This window comes from Sparus aurata, chromosome 5 (genome assembly GCF_900880675.1).
Source record: "Sparus aurata chromosome 5, fSpaAur1.1, whole genome shotgun sequence".
Taxonomy (NCBI): Eukaryota; Metazoa; Chordata; class Actinopteri; order Spariformes; family Sparidae; genus Sparus; species Sparus aurata.
Genome location: NC_044191.1, coordinates 12,829,728 through 12,855,144, shown reverse-complemented (window position 1 = coordinate 12,855,144; position 25,417 = coordinate 12,829,728). Strand labels below are relative to the sequence as shown.

At 44.2% G+C, this 25,417-nt stretch overlaps 2 long non-coding RNA genes across 2 annotated transcripts in view; one reads left to right on the top strand and one right to left on the bottom strand.

The window, feature by feature from the left end:
- LOC115581916 (uncharacterized) overlaps positions 1–22,746 on the bottom strand; it is a 39,224-nt gene extending 16,478 nt beyond the window's left edge. The window contains exons 1-2 of the long non-coding RNA XR_003984078.1: positions 22,384–22,746; positions 7,698–7,796 (exon numbers count right to left, since the gene is read on the bottom strand). This is a non-coding gene — a long non-coding RNA (uncharacterized LOC115581916). The remainder of the gene's footprint in view (positions 1–7,697; positions 7,797–22,383) is intronic.
- A 1,387-nt stretch (positions 22,747–24,133) lies between these two features.
- The window catches only part of LOC115581918 (uncharacterized), a 6,137-nt gene continuing 4,853 nt past the window's right edge, over positions 24,134–25,417 (top strand). The window contains exon 1 of the long non-coding RNA XR_003984080.1: positions 24,134–24,503. This is a non-coding gene — a long non-coding RNA (uncharacterized LOC115581918). The remainder of the gene's footprint in view (positions 24,504–25,417) is intronic.

Below are 25,417 nucleotides of genomic sequence, written 5' to 3'. Positions count from 1 at the left end.
AGAAGAAGATGGAAAAGGAAACATGGTGGGAAAAAAGAATGCACAACGCAAGTGTGGAGAAAAAAAGGAGGATCAGAGAAGCACCTCTCACCGTCTCCCTACATCCCTCTCTTTTTTTCCACCACCCCCTCCAAACCCATCCTCTGTTCCTATCTGGTTCCCACTCGCTCTTGCTGTCTCCCCCCCCCCACACATCTCTTTTTTTTTTTCACCCCCCCTTCTCCCCTCTTACCCCCTTTTCACCCACCTCCCTTCCCCACTTCTGCTCCTCACCCCATCTCTGGTTCGCCTCTTAATAAGAGCTGGCGGGACAATAGTACCATTGTTGCTCGTGTTTGGGAACCCTGGACTGAAACAATCGCTGTTTACCCAAGCAGTGGCACAGCTTGGACCCTCTCCTTCATTACAGCCGGGCCAAGTCTGATTAAGTCTGTTCCGCAAGTGCCACAATAACCCGCTGAGCCAGCCCTTACGATCCATCCACCCTCCTCTGTCTCTTCACTCTTCCTCCATCTCTTTCTACAACTTTTCCTCCCCTGTATTTCTTCTACAGTCATAACTTTATCTGAATACGCCCATCCATGCTTCCACTTGCAAGCATTGTTGCCCCTCTGATTTATATCGTGCTCATCAGCAGTGACCACAAGAATCGCATTTATCATAAGAGTATAAGCGAGAGAAATAAAAACACAGAGGGGGAAAAAAAGAGACAGCGCAGAGATATAAATGACAAAAAGTATTTCGAAAAACCATTAGTTGAATCGGATCTATTTCAAAATGACCTTCATAATCTAGGACAAAGCTAATTTCTTTATTAAAAATTCCCACTAGGTTTGAACATGCTGCAGGCACTGGCAATATGACTGACTGCATGAAATAAGAGAAAACTCTCTCTCCATAATGGTCTCAGATCATAAAAAAAAAATTGGCATGGAGGTGGCGTTACCAAGCTGATGCTCGTGGCGGAGACGCACTGAATCAGTGGATTGAAAGCCTTTTCACTCAACCACATCCCTCAGCTCTGTGGCTTGTAACAGAAGTTTGCTAGCAGCACTATGCAAAACAGCATCATGAATATGCGTAATTAGGTGGGACTGGTGTAATTTTTCTGGGTTATGGGATGTGACATTTGTGGGGCAGGGGCATACATCAGTGTAAGCACGACTGACAAATGCATAATCCCTTTCTCTGCAATAAGGCATTTAACACTTTGCAATAGAAGATACAGTGCGGCTCCGTGCACTTAATCGTGCGTGTGAAATTGCGCAAAATCATTCAGAAAAACATACACGCATAGTCACGCGTGCATCGACACGCACAGATGGACACAAATGCGGTTAAGACCCTGCGCACATGGTCCTACTAAAATTGTGCATTTACAGATCACTGTTTTAAAAATATATTCAACATATTTACTAAATCTGCGTTAACCACTGGAAAAAAAATAGAGGTGGGGTTGTGTCCGCAACTAGTAGACATGTGGTTATGGAGGGACACAATTACTCATCGATAATGGAAAGAACCTGAAATGAATAAAAAACAAAGTCAAGTATAGCCCACCCTCGGAAGGCAGAGGGGTAAAAAGACTGCTACTGCCAAGCAACAAGGTTAAAGGAAGACTAATATGCATGATTTTTTTTAACATTATATGCCACTAGATATAAATTGAGCTCCAGAGATTGTTGTCAGTGACCAGAACATGCAGCAACATTGCTCTCTACCCCCTTTACACTACTTGAAAATCTATCAAGAATTTCTGCTTTTGAAATTACTAACATTGAACATTGAATTACTGTCTATTATCATGTGTATATATATATATATATATATATATATATATATTTAAATATATTTGTAAGTGAGTATTCAATTTAGATGAACCTTCAAAAGAACCGAACATGCAGAGGCACATGGGCATAGGTACACTGACAAAAGCATCTATTAATAATTGGATCATATTCTTACACAACCACACACACACACGCACACACACACACACACACACACGCACACACACACACACACATGTGCAGGCACACTTTCAACACACCTCTCTAGCTCTTCAGAGAGAGCCAATTTATAGGTACTGTACTGAACCCCACCCCCCCACCACCACCTCTCGCCTCTCTCTTTGCCTTGCCATGCCCCTTTCCCCATTCACCCATACAGACAGAGACACACACACACACACACACATACACGCACACACATATGCACACACACCGGCACGCACACCACCCTGCCACAATCCACCGCCCTGCCACACATACCGAAGGGGAGGACACATCCCTCATAGCACCCAGGAAATTAACTTGACATTTGATGCAGACAGAAAAAAATATATTTCGGTGGGGGGAGGAAAAAAAAACAAAGTGTACTAAAGCAGAGATAGCATAAACCCATCCCTTGTTCACCCTTCCCCACCCCATCTCCCCTTAAGCCCAGGGACGCATTCGAGGGGGATTTCAGCGATCTGCAATGCAGACGCCACTGGGTGCCCACAGAAAAATGAGCTTCATCTTGTGCCTGTCCTTCCAGTATATGCTGTCTGTCCCTCTTTGTTTCCATCTTTTATGATGCCGGCACTCCATTTTCATATTCCCTTTCCCTCCCTTTGAGTTTGTCTTTCTATTTGGGAGGAAGTTGAAAAAAAAATCACACAATTGAGGGATCACTTGATAGTGCATGCATTTCAAATTAAGGCACACCCTTTTTAAAGCACTTTTTATCAATACAAACACTCAGATTGGCAAAGCCATTCTTTTCATTTTAGCATTAATCTTCTAAAACCCTGGCCACTGATGCACACTGATATCCCCATGCTGAGTTGTTATATTAAAACAGCTGTGTAAATCTGGATTAATTCCTGAAAAAATAAGCATCATTTGAGAAAATAACCAACAAACACATGTCCACCGGTTGCAATTTTGCACGAGGCAATAACACGAGTCGTTCCTTTTACTCAATTTACAGTGCACCGACGATTTCATGCGAGCAGACTAGGGGAAAAAAAGCGCGGTGTGATCTTGCATATGTTGATAAGATTAACGATCGCATCAAAGGCCGCGTAGTAACCTCGGCAAGGAGCCCAAACACCACGAGTGGGAGCAGGCCACAATTAATACATCATTATGCACTGCTACAGTCTGTAGCCGTGAACACACACAACACACAGCAAGACCGCCGACCAGCTAGTGTCTGTCTCAATATCCCCTGCATTAGACATGCAGGAATGTTAACATCATTATGCACAATTGTGAATGTCTGTCTGTGCCCTCCCCCTTTTCTCTGCTACCATATTGTGTCTGCTGGTTTGTCCGTGTGTGTGTGTGTGTGTGTGTGGTGTCTGAGAGGGCGGCATTATTTAAATATGATTTTCTCCCCGTATGCAAGTCGAACAAATTACTGATTGTCGGACGGCTATGAGAACGTGATATCATGAAACCGTGTCTATGCGGTTCATGGAATAATATCAGCATTTTGTCAAAAGGAGGTGATGCTGCAGGAAAAAAAAAAATAGGCTTTGCAAATTGATAAATATTTTTGTGACAGGATTGTGTAACATAATTCTAGGATAAATCTACAAATTAGGATTGGATAAAAGTTTTGAATTATTTTGTGGGAGAACACACTATGGCATATTTTACAACACACACGCTCTAAACACACTGCAATGCTGTGTTGTTATTATAACATGATGATACATAATTAAGAATGAAAGCTAATTCACTTTTAAGGTCATGGCACAAGTAAATCTTTTTCTCTTTCTGTGTTGATGCATTTGTGATATGTTTTTGATGCACCACTTTTATTATAAATATTCATTATTAGAGAACCAAATCAAACACAGCAAAACAACTATGAAAATATGTTTCCATTTCATGGCAAAAGGGAGATTGAGACTGAACTAGTTAGTTAGTGAACACACCACTGAAAATGTCACATGTTTAGGAAAGTTTGTCCTGGAAGCGCGAGGTGGGGAGGAAGCTTTCATTAGTGTCAGCGCTACTAATATCTGCTCTGCATTTCTCGGAGGCGGTACAGTCATGATATTGCATCATCCCAACACACACGCGCCTACTGCGACGCCGTTCCCAGCAATTGTATCACAATTGCGTTCCCTGTGTTTGGGAACAGCCTATCGAGTGAACACTGTATTTTGTTGCATCATGAAAAAAATTAATTTCCAGCAAAAAAGGCAACAATACAAAGCTACATATTGTTTAGGCAGTGTGAGTTAAGAGATGTATCCTGAATTTATGAGCAGAGGAAACTCTACACAGTGTTGCTTTTATGAACAACACTGTGCAGTCGAGATTTAGAGTCAGATTCAGAGCCAATATAATTTTAGTTATCTGCCACAACTTAAGGAAAGATTGTCCAGCAAGTGTTGTATACAAAGTCCTTGGCATCCCTCTGCTTATACAAACTCCCGTCCTGCCACCTCGCTATTCCTTGCTGCCAGCGATTTGCATTAATTTGCATGATTTTACGATGTGCATATCCTTTGTTCTGACTGTATGATGATGCAGAAGAAACCCTCCCCACGCAGCGCTATTACACAGCTTGCTGAAAGCTACTTGGATATTAACTAATTTTTTTTTTTTTTTTTTTGAAAAAGGCTGTAGTTTTATCTGTTTTAATTATAAATTTATAAGAGGAGATTTCCACAAATGTCAGCCTCATGCCGCAGTACACCAGTGATAATGTAGTGCATCAGAATGAGCGAATAAAGATGAGTATGTTCTAGTTCTAGTGGAATTTCTGAGCAACCATGGAAAGGACATATTGTGCTATCGCTAAGAGGCATGAGCATCTGCAATATATAGCACGGGGAAAGGACTGCATCCAAGCATGAAATATGGAATTACTTGACAAATAGGAAATAGGAAAATTATAGATGGAAACTAAATCATTGAATAGAAGAAAAAAAATGCCTTTCACATATTTTACAATATTTTCATAAATAATACACTATTTTCTCCATCTGTTGCCTCCCTAGTTTTAGTCATCATTTATAATTGTTTCTCACTGTATCACCTGATCATGAAAAATTAAACCTCTGCAATTAGAATGCTGCCTTGACCGTGCAAAATTGCTCATTTGGGTGTTTATGAATTGGCCTACTGAAGTCTTCCTGTTAGCTGGCATCTTTTGTTCTCTGTTCTTGTTTTATCTGCGCCAACAACACACACGCTCTCTCTCTCTCTCTCTCACACACACACACACGCACACACACACAAACACACACACCGATGCTTTGGCACTCCTTAATCATGCAGGCACATGCAGACGACTTCATTAATCGCTGTGGGCTAGCACTGATGATACAGAAGCCAGCCTACGACACTGGAGGGTTTGTATTCACGCATGCGGGCGCCACATTATAAATACTCACCCCCGCTGGCACCCTAATAGCAAGCAGCTGTACTCCAAATATGCATGTCTGACAGATGATTATGAGTATAGCATAGGAAATGAGGCGGTGCAATGTAAACAAAATATACTGTGTGGTAAACATTCTGTGTTTTCATGGGTGCTTATCTTGATATTTAGCAAACGGTACCAAGGCAAGAAGGAATGCAACCATTCAACAAAAATCCCTGTTGTCGAACATTTCCTGATATTGTCAAAGAACACGTGTATCTGCAATGATGAAAGGCTGCCATAGTTTCCCGTTTCAGCTTTAAAACCCATAGCCCTGCCATATTCTGTATCCAGTGGCAATGGCTGATGGGGGGTTAGATGTTACTTATATAAAAGGCTACCTTTCTAACTGAATAATGCAAAGTCAGATATAGGGGTCTAATGACCTTGACATACTTTTAGGGCTGGGCTTTTAGCAGAGAGTGAGGTCTATCTGAGGTGATGGTTCTGTATGTACAGAAATGTGTTAGCAAAGACGCTCCACAGATATTGCATTTATTGTGTATCATCTGATTTTTTAGTGAAAACTTAAAAACTGAAACTGATAAAAAAAGAAAAAGTTTTTGATTCAAAAATATTTGTATAGATAGATAGATGTAGATGTATACAGCTGTTGACCCTCCTCTATCATGCAGTGACAAAATTCAGAAGCCTCAGGGTAACAGCTTCCTATTTCACTAGTTTTGACTCAAAAAAGTAAAATCCTAGATGTTAAGTTGCACATTAAATACAGAAAACACAGATATATTCCTTTTGAAGCAGTTGGCATAAGGGTTTTTTCTAGACATAAAGCCAATTTTGTGGAAATGAATCGCAGAGTTTGCTGTGAGACTCCATCGCTGTGGTGTAGTCTACATGTCCACGGACTTGAGTACTGACTTTTCCTACCCAGTGACTTGCCCTGCCCTTCTAATTGGCTCTTCTGAGCAGCCCACCAAATACGTGTGAGTATTGGGAGTAATTAGGTCGAGCAACACCACTGCGCACTGAGGCTCATGGGCGCTGACATACCACCACCTCTCTTCAGACACTTTTTTATTTAATCTATTTCTTTTTATTTTAGCATCACATAGAAATAAACTTTTGGCTCTGCGGACTCTCACGTGGTCTAATTTGTTCAAACCAAAGGTGCAACTTTGTCATATTGTTTCTCACCATTGACGAGCATAAGCACGGTAGGTGCCAGGTGCTGCTGTATATATTTTTTTTTGCTGAGAGCGAAAAGCGTCAGTTAGTTGTAAGGAAAATGGGGTCAGAGTTGAAATAAAGAAAGCACAGACGGTAATCAGCTGCTGCTGGCAGCTAATTTAATAAATAATTTCCTGTCATGAAAGAAAACTTGGCTCATTAAAATGTTTGTCTCTCTTCAATAACATGAAATGTCACATGTAATGATGGCTGGGGGTCTAATTGATAGGGCAAGATGTCCTGCATGCAATGCAAACAAAGCCAGGGCGGAGGGCAATTACTGTTACTGTATGGATTTCAATGGCTAGAGGAGATTTTTGAATTCACTTCCTGCCTGTAGTAACTGTGTGTGTTGTGTGTTGTGTGTGTTGCTGTGATGATGAACAGTGAAAAGTAACCTCTGTTTCCCCTGTGCTTCTTGTGTTTGGTATGGACCACAGGGCAAAGGATGGGTCATGGGATTTGATATTGCCCACGATCACATCGCCTGAGCTCTCTTCAAACCGCTGTTATTCTGTTTACTGTGTCCTCTGGACCACTACTAACATCCATGCCTTCATCCAACACACACATGGGCTAACTTTGCTGCAGGCAAACAGACACACATGGACACAGACTCACACATCAGCAGAGATAGGGGGGGAAAAAAGTCAGTCAAAAACCCCTGCCAACAAAGAAATGTGACTGTTTTTTGACAAGATTTTCAGTTGTTTCAATACAATTAGTTTTAACATTTTTCAAATAATCCAAATTGTGTTTCACAGCAAATATTCAGAACAAAGTATTTGGTGAATTTCCATGGAGAATGATTCCTAGAATTTAAATTAGTCAGTTTGACCTTGAATTACCAGAGGTCGCCGTAAACCAACAAACCAGAATAATTCTGTTTTCGGTGTGATTGGGCTAAGTTCGGGTTGTTTCTGCTGGATAGAAAAATGGATAACAGGCAAATACACAAAAAAACTAATTCAGCTGTCTTAGTCTAATAGTGTATATACACATGCATGCACGCAGCAACACACACACACACACACACACACACACACACACACACACATTATGGTTTATTAACCCAAGCTCACCTCATGTGGGTCCAGTGGAGAGCAAAATCCCAGAGATCTCGTGTGGCCCTCCACTTCCTGCTGCCTGCAGTTCCCCACCACAGCTCCCTTTCTCCATCACTGCAGCAAACGAAAGACACACACACAAATGCAGGGAGTGAATATATTTACCAAGCGGTAACCTTTACATGTTGAATAACTCCTCTTGAGCAAATCACAATTAAAACATTTTCACTAAAATGAATGGGGAGGTAAGCAAATGCTCACACGGCAGAAGAAGGAAACAGAGGTAGCATTTGCCGTAGCTAAGTTTACTTGCAGGGATTCATATTGGCAATAACTTGTGCAAATGTCGTCTCAACCTTTACACTTATGCCACAAATAGCAAGGCGAACCAGGGCCTTTAATGGCACATGAGCGGCTGGTTTACACATCATTTGAAGGTCATAGTAGGTATGTTTCTCATACTTAAAAATATTCATATGAAACCATGTTGAAATGTTAACTTAGACGTCTAAAGTTGCACTTTTAATGCTTGCATATCTCATAAATTAAGCCGTGAGTATTTCAGTTAAAGTAGTAAAATCTTCAAGCTAATCCTAGCGCATGCTACCACACAGTTTCAGCGGCCATGTTGTTGAACCTAACCACACTTGACCTCTTCCTCCTTTCACTGGAGTGAGAGGGTCAAAAGTCAAATGTCAGGGCTAAAGGACAAGTCCATTTGAGGTCAAAGGAAGCTATTATAGATTATACATAGACCTGGACCTTTTGACCTCACATAACGACACGCAGGTGAGCAGGAACGCATCCATAAACAATTAGGTTTTTTTGTCCTTTAACCCTCTGAATAGATGCTGACCAAAAGTACTACAAAGGTATGTACACTGCACATGGCACAGCACACCTTTAAAAAGATAACAAATATATATACCCTGCAATAAAAGTGCAAATGGGCAGGTGGCAGGATATAAGTAGTAAAACAAATATACCACTGAGCAAGTCTTTCTATTTGTTTTTTTAGTTTTTTTTTTTACACAAAATCTATAAAAGTTGATTTTATTTTCATGTGGTGCTTATGACTCATTGGGAGGATATATACAGGAATGCACGGTAACGTGCGTAGCTTCTTTCTACCACGTTTCTTCCCTGCTGTGTTCCCAAGTGATTGCAGAGCTCTCCTGACGTGTCAATATCAACCTGACAGATGCCACGTTTTATTAGAGCGCCGTATCAACGCGCGAACCCACGTGCACTTGCACTGACACGCACACTGTCAGGATGCTACTGTACAAAAATACAACCACACAAGATTGCTGATTTAGGTCTCAATTTTATTTGTGTTTTTTTTTTTTCTTTTAATTCCATGAAATACAAACTTAAAACAAAAAAGTGCATTAAAATAAAATCCTAAAAAAGACAAAACCAAACTCTTTGAAATTTGATTATCACATCTGGAGTAGAAAGCAAGAACCAATGAGAACAATCAGGGTATCTTTATAAAGGGCATATTCTCATCCTCCCCATTGCAATGTTCGACACTCTCCTGTGTGTGTTTTGCGGTTGTGTGGCAAACCAGTGTGTGTGTGTGTGTGTGTGCACGCATGTGTGTGTTTCTAGCCCTACGGCAGGGTTTAGGGTAACTATACAGCATCCCCCCCTCCACCTTCACCCCGTTCCCTTTGCGGCTTGTGTGGCTTGTCTCATCCCATCTCCCTCCTGCTCCTCTATCTCCCTCCTGCGCTCAGCTCCCCCTCTCTCCCCACCACCACTACTCTGCTTCCAGCCTACATGTGTGTGCAGGGGTGGGTGTGGGGCTGGGGGGGCTACACGGGGCGATGATGGTGCCCAGAATCAACCCCTCGTTTCTCTAAAGCAGCAGTGTATTGATGCAGATGACGCCAAATCTAACGCAAATTGTATATGTATCACAAAGGCAATATGAGATAGCAAAAAGAGGGAGGTACACAAAACCCACAAGGATCTTTTTTTTTTTTTTTTTACAGAGCGGAAAAATAATGTTTAAGTGAGCTGCACTGATTCGAAACACAGTGTGAGAAATTTTACATTGGAGAAAAAAAAGCTACATATATTGATGTAAGTGATGCAGAACTGGCTGTGCCTCTCGCACACTGTGTGACTCCTCACCAACCAGCACCTACCTACACGACAAAAAGAAGTCGTCGTAGAACAAAAGCATTTCCTTTACGAGAGGTGTGTCTTCGCTCCACCCTGGTGGCTTTCAGTGTTTCATTATCCAAAGTCGAGGTCTGCCTTGCCACCCAGCTCTCCCATGCTGCCTGTCTCATTTCCTCCCGGTAACAATCCATTAGCCAACGCCAGGCTCAAACACGCAGCCCGCTTAATTATTCTCACTTCTTTGGCAGCACGCCGGGGCGTACCACTCATCAGAGGAAACAGGGAGGCAGGGAGGGGGAACAGCTGATATTGTATGTATACTTAATGCCTCTAAAAAGGGGACAACAGGCTGACTGTGCAAGGACACACACAACTCATACAGAAATAATATACACGCGTGTGACACGCTTCTAGTATTTAACCATGATGAATGCACGCACGGCAATACAGAACAGAAATAACTGTACACATGAACAAGCAATTTAAAGCAAAACTCTAATTGTAAACAGCATCAAATACCTCCGATAACATACTTCCGTTAGCTGGTTAACCGCCTCAATGTGTGTGTGTGTGCCTGTGTGTGTGTGTGGATACACGAAAATTGGGGATGATGTGTGTTATAATTCATCGTGAATAATTTCCTGCACATTCTTCTTCATGCTATGCCTCAGGAGCACTTTGGGATGAAAGGGAATGCTAATGCTGTGTCTGTATCTCGCTGCACAATGTGTGTTTGTGTGCTGTACGTGTGTGTGTGCGTGTGTTTGGGTGTGTGTGTGTGTATGCTGCCTCACTAAGCACATTTATGATAATTAACAGATAGGGGAGGTCAGCATCACTGTGTGTGTGTGTGTGTGTGTGTGTGTGTGTGTGTGTGTGTGACAAAGTAAGAGCGGAGACAGAAAATGATAGGAGGAACAGTAAAGCACTGATTAACATAAATTGGCAATATTTCACCAACTTCCTTCCCCTGCTTTGTCGCATTTGTCTGTCATTTTTTATTATTTTGTGTAACAACTTGAAGAAAGGCATCATCTGTACTCTTACAGTACCTGCTCACAAAAGGCAAAATGCTGCACCTCAGTCCTGAAGGTGTATATTTGTGCTACTTAAAACACATCAACTTGATGTGTGGAGCTTTAAATGGAAAGCTCTGGTTGAAAATCCAGGTAACTGTTTAATTTATTAAACTGTTCAACACTGTAAATAAATACAGAAATACATATGTGACCTGAAATATTTCCAAACAGAAATGCCTTGTGTGCCTCATTAAAATGTTTTGTCGGACCGAAATCAATGAAAGCCAACCCACAGTTAGCTCCTTGGCCTGAAAAATACACTGAAACTAAAACTGAAATTCTTCAAATATTAGCAAACGGCAGTTCAATCCCGACGGCCCCGGTGCTAGTATTAGCGCCCGTGCCAAATAAACGGCATGCAAATGGGGAGCTAAACACAGGCCGATCTCGTAGGTGACAGTAATCGAGGGAATTAATGCATGCAAATGAAATGCTCAGCATGCATAGCAGCCGATGACAGTAATTGAATAATCGACTTTACAGAGCTCCGTGCTCCTGTCCGCATATCGCATGGAAATTTGTATGCGTTAATGTGTATGCGTGCGCGTGTCTATGCCAGCGGACATTTTAGGTCTACCCTCCTCACACTCTCACTACTGCCAAACGCCTTAAGATGGTGGCACCTTGAGGCAGAGAGAGACACTCATAGAGAAAGCCAACCTCCTCCTCCCTTTCCCCCTTCTTCCACCTCGGGTCCTCACGACAACACAGGACAGGCCCCCCTTCCTAACCCTTAGCCCCCCTAATAAATATTTAATTCACCCCTCTCTAATAAGGATATTAGGCGAGTACACCCCAGCCCTGCCGTATATGCATGAGTCCTTTCTCATCAAATTTACATAAAAGGGCCAGATGCTAATGCGAGCGTAGCAACTACTGCTCACTATTCTATATGCACTGGTACGGGCTCTCAAGTCCGAGAGCCCATATAATTTAATTGCCGAACAGCATATATTTTTCAAATGGCTCCCCGTATTCAAATCGCACCCAGGCCTCGATACCATATGCTTTACAAAGCGCGCGAGGACGGGCATATTTTAACTGTAGTGGCGGCACGTCTACAGTATTTATGCTTATTTAATGTTTTCTGAAGCCCCGCCTCTTGTGCCATGGCAGATAATACAGGCGTGCTTATGCATATTATTAAGGGGGAAAAAATGAGGATATTCAGGCCGTGTATACGGGGACGCTGTGCTTTTAGGAGTCGGAGCTTGTATCTGATATTAATTATCAATTCAACAACAAAAGCCTGATGGGAAAACAGAGAGTGAGAGACAATTAGCTTTCACCTTTAGTACGAGGTATGCTCTATTGACAGACTGTGGACGTACATACAGTGCACCGTATATAAAAACCGACACGAGGACCACTTAAATGTAGAGTATAGCATATGGCATGTTGAGACTGAGCACCCCGATGTTTGTAATTAATAGAGGATGAATAATGTAGTGACACGAAATGTATTATTTACACCCTTTCATCTTTGAGGGAGATTCAAAGCATATTTCAGATGCAATTATACTAATTTATTTATAGTGCATAGCATTTGCATAATCATAAGCCAGCGGAGCACAGATACCCAAGAAGACAGTCTACAGCCAGCCTTAGACATGTAGAGCGAAAATAGCCTTTATGCACACGGCTGCTGCCACAGTGTTGATATCTAATCATGCAGCTACACGGCTGAAAACTATATCATACCTATTGTCGGCTTTGATATAATTGGTAATATATGTAAAATGTGTATCGTGTTGCATCTGTTCATCTTTGAACTAAAGTCAGCAACTAGTGCAGTTAGATTTTGTATCAAAAATTAAAAGGGTTATAGCAATATGTCGACTGCAAGTGTCATCATGTGAAAATGTGGCAACACAGTTATCTTAAATTCGAGGGTAATGCAAACGTCACGGTCAGCTCAAACAGCGTTGCTTTCATTAGCGGTATAGATTCATTATTGTAATGTTGCATGTGTTTACACTTGAAAAATACAGAGAAAAGATGGCCACTGCCTTATCTGAATAATGTCTGTGGATGATTAAACATATTCGTACATTTCAAAGAATGAAATGACCAGTTATCACCTCGGAATCAAAATAGCTACACAACTCTAGGAGGGTCTGACACATCTCACATCCCTCTCTCCTGCCTTGGATCGAACTCTTCTGACAAACAGTCCTCAGGTTCCATTTCAGTGCTAAAATATAAGAGGAATGTAGGGAGTCGTTGTGGCTGATTAGCAGGCATGCTGATGCGTCGTTGTGATTAATAAGGCATGCGACTTCGGCGTCAACAGTATCAATTTGGGAGCAACCGGTTTTGGCTTTGCTTCTGTCTCACGTGTTACAACTGTCGTCGTGATGGATAATTAAGGGACTAAACACGAGCTCGGAGTTTCAAAAAAGGATGGCTATATTTAGAGATGATCATAAAATTACTCCTGGAGCATCTGTGTCACTGACGCTGGCACATTTTCCGGGACTCATTTCTAGCTCTAAGTTTCACTTGGTGGTAAAGCTATAAACGTTTGACCGTACGCACTTGCTGCACACCCTGCCCCGTATTCTGAGTGATCACACGGTGACAACAAACCTGCACACACAGACAACACGACTCGCTCACTTTCACACACGATCACCCTACGTTACGTATGGATCCTTGACAGTGTGCGAGAGCCCGAGGTGCCTGTCTAACACGTCGGCCATGCATATCCACGCAGTTAGCTTAAGGGGAGGGCCGTACAGCGTGGCAGAGCACAGCATGCCCGCTGGTCCCCACAAGACGCTCAAGTGGCCATGCATGATGTCATTAAAAAGGGCCCAACCATGACATTCCTCAGTGGATTATTGGCAAGTTATGGCTGGCTGGCCTGTTATGGAGGGAGGTCAATCAGATCACTGTTAATCGGCAGTGACACCGTTAATGAAGCCAGCGACACCTTTTTGAGTGTTTGTGTGTTGGGCGAAGGACAATTCAGAATTACAGGCTTGTACGTAAACGTCACCTTGGGACTCACACAATTAACATAATGACCTCAATATACGGCGAAAACTAGAGAAGCCTCAGTTACCCAACGTGTGCCATTAAGTGACGGGGAGCACATTTAAACACTATACTACATGTCTACATTGAGCCATGGAGACAGGGAGTGGGTGGCATTCTAGTTTCTTGCATGGAGCACTCTACACACTCATGCACACGCACACAAAATCACACACACACACAGAGAAACCAGGAATCTGTCCTGCATTGGCAGGGGCTGATGCTGCCATGCGCACGGTGATCTCACCTACCGTTGCCGTGGCGACACCAACCAGAGGGAAAAGCCTTATTGTGTGTGCGCATGCGTGTGTGCGCTTGTGTGTGTGTGTGTGTGTGTGTGCGCCTGTGATTGTGACAGAAGCTGGAGCTGGAGGAAGAGAAGGAGGAGGTGGAGGAGGAGACGGAGAAGGAGGGCCTGCAGGAATTCACATTGTGCCTGGCTTGTTTAAGGTTTATGCCTCGCTCACTTACTGCCCTTTATCAGGGGGAATACTGAACCGGCCCTTTCAATTATCAGGGCTATAAATTCGGCATGGCTCCGTCGTTAAAATAGCAGGCCAATGCTTTAATAGGGAGCGGGCCAGTATATGGGTAGGGAGAGGGTGTATGTCAATTAATTTGCATAAGCTATATGGTGAGACAAAGAAAAGAAAAAATAAGAAGGAAGGAAAACATGCAGAGCTCCATGCACACGCGGTCAAACACTGACAAGGCACGCAGTCGCATGCAAACGCACACATGGCACACATGCATGTGAGCCTCCGTCACTGCTCTTATTTCTCTTTAGGCAAACAGCCAAAATCAACTCCCCTACTACCAGCTGGTATTGTTGAATTCTATTAGTGATGAAGAGCTAACTCAGACTATAGGGGTCATCTGCTCATCAATGGGCGGCGGTGGCCTGGCTTGCTCCACAGCCATGAATGCGCTGAATTCATTACCCCTGGTGCACAGATGGTGTCTGGCTGCCTGTCTCAAGTTCAAGTTCACGTCCAGGAGACACACACACACACAGAAAGAGAGAGAGACATGGCCCAAGCCAGACAGACAGACGTTGTTGACTGAGACACAGCTATTGTCCCCCTGCCCACCCCCCACCCCACCCAACCACCCTCCCAACCCCTTCGTCAACATGATGTAGTGGCCTCGCTGGCTATCCGAGACGCCTGGTGTCGGTTAATGGCAGGGAAGCATACACACATGCAAACACGGACATGCATACCGCAGACGCACAAGGAGCCTCTCGCCCCATCCCGAGCCACAGGAGGATGAAGCTATAGCCCCCGCGTTTCTGCTCGGTTAACCTAGATAAAGCAGTTCTGACTGGATGATACCGCAGATGACACCGAACCTGACAACTTTTCTCGCTGGAAAAAGAAAGCCACACGTCCGTCCACTCCGTTATTGCAAAACAATCCGGAGGAAAGGGGCCTCAACGAGTAGCATAAAAAAAAAAATGTTTAAAAAAACACACAGCCATGCAACACATGTATTAACAAATGGCATCCACATGACGACTATATTCATATCCTTTGTCTGGCACAGAAATTACCCTGGACCGATACATATTATAAACCTGCTGCTGCACCTGCCGTACACAGCAGCACAGAGGCGCAGGGGAGGCACATAAAAAACCCCGGGCACGCTCACATAAAATATGCTGATTGCCCGTCCAATGAATATGAAAACGCCTTCAGTGGTCGCCATGGTTTTGTTACTCAACACGTCACGTGACAACAATGGCTGCGGCGCACTGTATGTGCATGTGAGCGCTGAAGGAAGGCACGGCCGAGCACGTAGCTACCGTTTTGCTAAGGAGAAGGGGACTGTCACCACCGGTTCCTGCGCGCATAGTCAAATCACACGGCCTGTATTTATAAACCTATGGAAATGGGGTGCTGTGGAATCCATGGCGGGACCTTTCCTTTTTCAGCAACGCTTTTTTTTTAAAATAATATACTGTAAAAAAAGCTTTGGCTACCAGAGGACACAGTCATTCAGCCTCATTTGTAGAGGGAAAGGGTGATAGGTATGGAGCCCACGTCATCGTCACAGGTAGAGGGGGTGTAGTTCGTTATTTTTAAGGGACTCAAGGAAGCGGCGGTTGTCTGTGCTCATCAAAAACCACTAATCTGAACCAAATTGTTGTGATTAACTCCACCTCCAGAGACGGTCGGGGCAGCCGGCCTGCCAACCTTGTACAGCATCTCCCCTCACTGCAGCCCGGGGATGCTCAAAGTGCCTGTGAGTGGGAGATGCATGCAAGTGTAATTTGCAGCTGTTTGAGACACGTGATGACTCGCTCTCTTGGTAACAGTGAATCTCATCATCGCATTGCATTATCCTTTTTCGACTGGGCGGACCGTGGTACTTTTGGGTGACGTGGATGGAGGTTATCGAGCCAGTAATGCAGTTTACACCGTGTTAAACTGTCTGAAAACATCCCAAATATATGCTGAATGAGAATTTTTTATTTTTTTCCAAAGATGAATATGAATATACAAGTGGACATTTTAATGCAATTTATTGTTTAACTGGAGCTCCCAAAATTAGACACTGAATCAGTGTTTTTTTCAGGTTTTGTCAGAGAATGAAGCTGGATGTGCTGCTGTAGAAAACTGAATGAATGATGTAAGACAGTGGCTTGGTTACAAATGGGTTTTTTTTTTTCTTTTTCTTTTTCTTTTTTTTCTTTTCCTCTGGTCTGGGTTGACATTCAGTGTGGCCCCCCAGACTTGAAAACAGTGTTCCCTTTCATAAAGCTAGACGACGATTTCAATCGACTTAACTGGGGGGACAATAAGACTTGTTTTATTCAGCACTACTCAGCCCAAATTGTGCTCTCAAATTTTCTTTCGGGTAAACGACCCGGTATTATATGCCGTCTTTGACAGGGGTCGGGAACAAGAGACACTAGTTTTGTGTGACGGTGTGAGAAAAGTCGGCGAGAGACCTTTTCAGCGAGAGGCGGTGTTGGATTCAGCCACTGTGGGCTCTGTTTAACACCACACTTGAATAATCCCCCTGTTGCAAAATAGCCAGCTCCACAGAATCCTCGACATATGCCGAATTTGAACTATGACTTCATCGGCTATTTCGGAAACCCTGAAAAAAAAAAAAAAATGAAGCAGGCGCAGACACACTTTTTTTTCCAGAGAGTGCGCGAGGTGATGAGCGAGGAGGGGAATTTATTCTGGCACCGTCGAAGCCATGTCATTAAAAAAAAAAAACTAGCGGGCCTGATTTAAACACGTGGTCCACGCCCGGAAGAGCCTATCATCTGACAGATCAGATGTGCAGAGGAAGAGCAGCCACAAGCCTGAGTTGTGGGAGTCGAACGGGCCTGCATCATGTTATCCATGATCAGATGAGAGCGACACAGATCCTGGTTAAAGCGTGAATTAAGAAACTGTGTCCAAAAACAGTGTGTGTGTTTTTTTAAATGTGTGTTGGCTTTATAGTTAAAGTACTGATCTGTCCCCCCCACCCCTCCACACACACACACACACACACACACACACACATTTTCCTCCGTCCATGGTCAAGTTCAAACACAAACACAAACACCTCCATGTCACCGCTTCGTGCGCCCCAGACCTCTTTGTGCAACATTATCTGCGGTGTTACTAATTCTCGGGAGCGCCCGAGAGAGGGAGGATTACACAGTTGCAGCACATCCCTTTTCAAATTCATAAAAACCCCGCATAGTTTTAAGATAATGACCCGCAGTCCTCATTATCAGCACAATTGGCGAGACATTACCCATTCAGGACCGTTACTACTCCAAGTTTAGGAGCGCCGCGTCGGCTGGGGCTGGGGAAAAAAAAAAAAAAAACGTCGCCTCTTTCTTTGGGGATGCAGATGAGTCTGGTGCACTTGACGTCTTTTCATGACCCCTGTCGGCCCCCATCCCCCCAACCCCCCTCCCTCTCCCACAGCCCCTCCAGGCCCTCACGGCGCTGTCTGTCATATTGGGCCGGGGCATGGCATCGCCACTTGCCCCACCGAGCGTGGGAATGGGATCGTCCAGTCGTTCACATCTCCTGCACTGCGGTTAACGGAATCAATTAAGCAGGCCCGACCCCCACCACCGCCACCGCCGCCACCACCATCTCCCCAATCCCCTCACTCCCTCCCTCCTCTCCTCTCTCCTCTCCTCTCCTCTCCTCCCTCTTCTGCCACCTCCCTCCTTCTCCTAACCCCGCTCCCCCACCTCTCTCTCGCTCCCCCAATTTTTTTTTTTGTCACTTCAGTACACGTCCTAATTATGAACTGTTCGGGATGCCAGCGCCGTTTCCTGGCCGGGCTCGATCATGGTGAAATAAAAAATAAAATAATAAAATAAAAAGGCATGGAGGCACACACGTGGGTTTTCTACAGGAGCCCCCCTGGACGTCACTCATCCATTGCCATGAAACGCTCGAGATGATCCTGCGTTTAAATTGCGTACAAATTCAGTCTAATGTAAAAAAAAGAAAAAATCACACTCACGTTAAAGGATCAAATAGGCCATAAATATTAACATGCGATATGTGGCCTGAAGGAAAGTTCAGAGAGTGTGTGTGTGTGAGAGAGAGAGAGCGAGAGAAAGAAAGAGTGTGTGTGAGAGAGAAAGAAAGAGTGTGTGAGAGAGTGTGTGTACATGTTTAAAATGTGCCTGTGTGTAACAATAATTGACATTATGCTGCCTGATAAAAAAAAAAGAAAGAAAAGAAAGTTGTTCATTAAATTAAGAAAAACAAAAGCTTGGCCCCTCCTGGTGAAAATATCAAACTTACAAACTCACTGAAATGAAGAAAGAAAAACAAACAACAACAACAACAACAACAAAAAGGAAATAAATAGAACATGAAAATCAAGTCTGTCATATGAATAATAACATCTACAATCTGTGCTCCGTGGGGGGGGGGGGGGGGGGGGGGGGGGGAGTGACATGTCATGAGTCCTCCTCAAGTCCTCGACGAGTCTGGAAGTAGTTTTTACTTTCGGTTATCTAGCTTTATGACGAGCAGAACACTCATACAGCTAGATAACCAAAGATAACAACCCACTTCCCAAATCTTCAGCAATAATCCACATGTGTCATTTTCTTCTTCCGGTTTCCCAAGTGTTCCCAATCTCTCATAAATCACACATCATGTTATTGCAAAAAAAAAAAAGTCACCAGGATCCTCTTTTCGAGTCACACTGTGCATTATATTCCTCAGATATCCCCTCAAAGCCAGTGAGGGCCACTATTGCACAAACTGTTATACACCCGGTGCAAAAAAAAAAAAAAAGGCAGCAAAAAAAAAAAGAAATATTATCCCAATGTTAATGTCATATTCACTTGACATTAACCAATATTACTGAGTTGAAGCAGGCCTTGAAAATCGCGGGTAAGGTGCAGTCATCCTTGCACAGGGGCCCTAATTTGCAATGCAAATGGATCCAATCCCACAAAAGGCTCTTTCGCCTCTATTAAGTCGTTGTGGCAGTAGCAATAGATATCCTGTGAGGCCGGCGGAGAAGAAACACGGCGGAGAAGGGGGGAAATCCGGTTTCCTGTGGAAAGTGCAATAACGGCACAGGGAATTACGACGCAAATGTTTCGGATTATAAAGACAGGAGCTTGCTTTTTGGCCAGAGAGTGTCAAGTTGTCCTTTCACATCCAGCGTGGTACTTAAGGAGAGATAAAGCCGATGACTCTGAGCCAAAGGGTCCGTTCTGCAGGTTGCATGGTCGCTCGGTCTGAAAAGGAGTGGGGGGAATAAGGGCCATCCCCAAACGATAGGGGGGCTGGGGGTGGCCAGAATATGGACCAACCCCGGTGAGGTCAAAGGCCTCGGACCACGACAATGTAACAGCGATGATGTCATGAAAAAAAAAAAAAAAAAAAAATCGCAAACGCACTCGTCCCATCCATGCACATGCATCTCCATCCATTACACACAGCGCGCTGGAATAAGTCCGCCTTGCACCGAGCAGCCTCTCTCTCTCTCTCTCTCACACACACACACACACACGCAGGGGATGAAAATGGATGACAGGGAAACCATATGTTGTTGGGTTTTTTTTTTTTTTTACACAGAACGAGAGCTGCTTTTAATAGGACATGCGATCATATTTAGCAGCTATTAAACAATGATACAAATAAAGAAAAAAAACTCAACGACGAGAGCATCCTGGAGCTGCCTGAGCGCCAGCGTCTTCTGTCTGTCCGAGAGGCGACGGCTTTTTTTTTCTCTCTCTCTATTCGCAATAACACCGTCACCCGCTCGCTCGTCGCTCCTCGTCTCATATGCGAGGAGCCACCGTGCGAGTTAAGCTGCTCTCCAGTATCTCGATTTTGCGTCCAAATGCACACTAGCCTCTCGTGCATGTGTGTGTGTGTGTGTGTGTGTGTGTTTTCCTGTCATCGTCGCATCCGAAGGGTAGACTACGAGGACGTTCAGGCTGGCGAAGTCGCCTCACGCGAATTTAAAGCCCAACAGCGCTTCGCCGTGTCCGCGCGTTAACCCGCTCACTTTCATCCCCCCCACACCCCACACCCCCACCCACCCACACCAGAAACGTAAGTAGTTTAAACCGATAGCTCGGCACAAATGGGTCAATATATAGGATCTTTGTAACTGAGTCAACAATAACAGGCAGCGGAACATGTGATGGATCATGCGCAGGAGCACGCGACTGCAGGTTACCGAGTCTGCACCTTGTGCACAACTTTGATTCAGCTGGACCAGAAAAACACTTCCAGCTCAGGGGGGGAAGTTAGCTTCCGACAGTCATCTGCTCTGTTCATATCTGTCTGCATGTGTGTAAGAGCTCGTGTGTGTGTGTGTGTGTGTGTGTCTATGTGTGGCTTGTGTGTGCGCATAACAGGTGATGTGAACTATCAGGTGGTGGCAAATTTACACCATATTATTTGTCAATGGCATCATCAGCGTTTCTTTTCTCTCTCTCTCTCTCTCTTTTTTTTTCTTTCTTCAGGTGTCCCATTCACCCGCTACAATTTCAAGTTTACTCTCATTTCGCCGGTGGGAGGGGCGACGCAGAGGTGTTTTAATGAGCAAATATGAGTCATGAGGGATTACTTTACAATAAACAGCACTCGAACGCGTCCCTTCAGTGTCCACAACGTTAACATTCTTTTTTTTCGGTGTCTCAGTCTTCATGTTCCACCTGCAACATATGTCACCGGCCAGCAGCCTGGATTTCTCCCCCCGAAAAAAATTGCCCCGAATTCACACGTTTTACGCACGCACCGCTCATCACTTAAATTCTCTGCATCGCCCAATTTCAAAACATCCACAAATCCCTCTGTCCTCCTGATGCGGATCTGATGAATGGTAAACTGCAAGGCCAGCTTCATATCATTAGGTTTAACGTTATAAAGCGCACCTCATTAGGGTAAAGGAGGCTTCAGAACAGGCCTCCCACACAGAGGCCACGCTTTAATCACAGCGCACCATTTTTTTAAACTTACAACCTGCTGATCCTCTTGAAATTCTAATCAGCTGAATTTCCGTAAAGGTTAATTGTACAGTGCTGAGAAATCAGAAACAAATATCAGGGGGGCGCAGTTCTGCTCGCATTAGAAGCGGTATTATATGAACAAAACTGAGGTTTTCGTGCGTAATGACACGGCTGACACAACACAATGCACGCTTTGTTTTCAAGACATTGTGAGACGATTTCAGGGACGTTATTCTTTCGAAGTGAAGCCAACTTTTCCACTTTTGTTTCAGAACAACATTTCAGCTCGTTTTCTGAGGAGAGATGAAAATAATTTCTCTTTCTTCTTGTGATTTGCTGGTGTGTTTTTGTGCGTAAAGGTGTATTTTTTTATATTCCTATGAAATAAGCTCAGACAACTCGTTCCTGAAATCACATTTCTCACAACATATCGACACCACGCGAACTGAAGACAGTATCTGCAGTAACACTGACATGTGGCCACATAATAATGATAATTTCAGGCAACACTACTTTTAACGAGATAGGAGAGGAGAGGCAGATAGCCAGAGACGCATTTTCTGCCGAATAAACTCTGAAGTGAACTTAAGTGCAGGAGACAGAACATAGAGCGTGAAGCCGGCCATGAAGTGCACAATATGGAAGTAATCAGTATTAACACATATCACACACCTGAGGCAGGGCGTACCGATGAACTGGAGTAAATTCATCTGCTTCTAAAAGGTTCCAAAAGGTCTAATCGTTGCGCCCCAATTCCAAAGTGTGTGAGGAAACATTCACAGTCACAAACTTCACATTTCCCTCTAAATACGTGGAATATCCCCACAAATCTCCAGCCTCGACAGAATTACTCCAAATACTATGTATTTCTTATAGACAGCCGTATCTTTTTTTACTCTCTCTTTTTTTTTCACTTTTGCGCACATGCGAAAGCTTTTACGCACACGATCGCCTCTACGCAGCCCATTAGAGGAGGCACAAAAGTTGCACTTACTTCCTAAAGGTGAGTCAAATCACTGCGGTCGATCAGAAAGCGTCCCAAGCAGCAGGAGAACAGCGGTGTTTCAGCCGGGTCCGTGTGTACCGTGTGCATGTTCCCCTCACATATCCCAGCCGTATTATTTGGTGGGAACGGGGGAGGGGGGGAGGCATCACTTTAAAATTGCCGCTTACACTCAGTAGCCTGCATTAGGCGTGCTTCAGCTGCTCTGTGCAAAGCATGAGCATATCCCAAGCACATGATAGACGAAGAGAAGGAGCAGGAGGGAGGGATGGGGAGAGGGAGAGGGCGAGGAGGGAGAGAGACAACTTTCCCATAACGTCTACGAGCACCAAATAGAAAAGTGCATGCACAGTTGAGCTCTCAGTGTGCAAGTTTTTTTTTTTTTTTTTTTTCTCTCTCTCCCCCTGTTGGTGGTGGTGGGGTGGGATGAGGAGGGAGGGGGTGATGATGATGATGAAGAGGTGGAGGAGGAGGGTTGGGGGCGGGGGGGGGGGGATGTAAAGTCCATCCTTCTGTGTGAGGAGAGGACGTGCTCTGAAATTCAAACAAGTTCCCTCGGTTCTTTTGTTGCACGCACGAACTGAGGCAGCATTGTTCGCGGTTTTTGGCGTGGACCTCTCCCTCCTTCTCCCTGACCAGGTTACGAAGTGAGCCTCGCAGTTGGGCGGTAATGAATTTGCTGCAGGCGCTCCGCTAACGCGCTTTGACAAACGGAACGCATTTACCGGTTTTCAGACAGAGGGGAAATGATTTGCTACATGCAATTCCCAAACTAAGTCTCGCATCGGGCGTATAATAAAAAGAAAAGGGGGAAATGCAGCACTTTAAACTTCGCTCAGAAAGGGCTTTGATTGGATCTGTGCGCACGGTGTGGGCCCGCACTGGACTTATGAATTCACCTTGCTCTCCCAGTGGTCTAATAAGAGGTACTCTTATGAGAGTCACACACAAGGCTGGACACACACACACACACACACACACACACACACACACACACACACACACACACACACACACACAGCCTCGAGTGAGAGAAAGGGACAGAAAGATAAGAGAAATCTTTCACACACACGGAAAAGTTAGAATGAGGTGACCTAGTTGTCAGCAGCCTACCAGTACCAGCCTGTGTCTTCAGCCAATTCTCTTGGTGATGACACGCTTTTTTTTTCTTTTCTCTCTCTCTCCCCCCCCCCGCCCCCCGAATATATTATAAACTCCACATTTTCCTGCAAAACGAGTTGGAGAAGCTTTACTCTGCTAAAAAACAAAACAAAACACACACACACACACACACACACACACCATGTTCCTCTCTCATTGGAGCGAACGCGTCAGGAAGCACCTGCTGTGTTCAGATATTAGAAAATGTCCTCCCCCCCTTTTTTTCTCTCATCCAAATGTTATTCTTTATATATATATATATATATATATATATATATATATATATATATATGTATATATATATATATATATATATATATATATATGTATATATATATATATATATATATATATATATATATATATATATATATATATATATATATATATGTATATATAAATGTCTCAGAAAATAACACACGTTATAAAATCACCATGTGAGTGAAAAAAGACAAGCAAACTGCAGCGGAGCGCGCACTCTCGTATTACTCCCCCCCCCCCCCCCCCCCCCGCCTCTTTGCCTAATTGCAGGCGTATCCATTAGATTCACCCGGATTCACGTTTTAGTTTAACAGCGAGGGCACGTTCGGTGACGTAGACAAGCATATCAGCTACGTGCAGCCATATTTAAATACATCAAGGCAATTAGCGCATCAAAATATGCAAATCCCGCTTACTACATAGTCCTGCCCGGCCGCAGTCGGAGTAATTCCCCCCCAGCCAGTTCTTGGGTGTTTGATTGCCGTTTTTTTTCTCTTGTTGAAAAAGCCCCTTGTTTGTTTTTTGTTTTTTTTTTCTCCTCAAAGAGGCTTCGTTAATGTGAACGTGGGACAGGAGGAGAGAGGCACGAAGAGAAGGGGAACCGCGGCTCCTGCGTGGAAAAAGCCGCCCATGCGTAATGAGACGACCCGCTCCGCCATTCTCAGTTCTCCGACGCCGTTGGCTCTGGTGTGCGTATTATTTTTAATATTGATGCATATTCAGTGGCTAGATTTGCATTACATACTTACAGCGCAGTGGTTTATTGCACGTTTTGCGGTAGGTTGTGGAGCGCTTGTTTTAGCCCTGTCATAGCGATGATATGTCTCACCTCAAATCTCAGCCTGCATATTCAGATTGAAGGATCGTGTGATATATATATACATATATTTTTTTTTTACAATGAATGACGAGATATCGGCCGCATTGCAGTCTTTATTTGAATGTTCTCTTTTTTTATATAGAAATCTGAATGATGTAAATCGTCGAGAGCCTCCCTCTTCTGAATACTCAAATCCGGCGTGCATGAACAAAGAGCTCTGTGGCGGGCAAACAATAGAGGGGATTCGGAGGTAATACAGAGGAGGTGAGACTTTAAGATGGAGGCTCAGGACGAAAGAGAGAGAGAGAGAGAAAGAGAGGGGGACGCGGGCTTTTGCTGGGAACTAATAACCGAAAAGTCTTCCTGCCCGGTTTGTAAGGAGCCCAGTGACGCAGCGCTGACATTTAGGGCTACAATCGCTCAGGCTGTCTCCCTCTCGGCGCCCGTGCACGCGCGGCAAGCGGTGCCAGGCACGAGAGCGCGCCTGCGAAGTGCGGAGCGCCTATAGAGGAAGACAAATCTACGACCATCCCATAATATCAAACAGCAGAGAGACTCTCAAAACCAAAGCTATTCCCTCCGCTTTCTTCTTCTCTCGCGTCTCAAACGAAACGTTGAACTTACCTCCGGTCAGCACAGTCCCAGATGTGCCCGTCGCTGTTTCTAATCTCGCTGCTCGGAATTTTTTTTTTTTTTGTAGGTGTTCAAGTTGTCTGGACGTTTCCCCCTTTACGAGTGCAAACTTTTCTGCCATCATCATCAGCCAAGAGCTATAGACCCCCC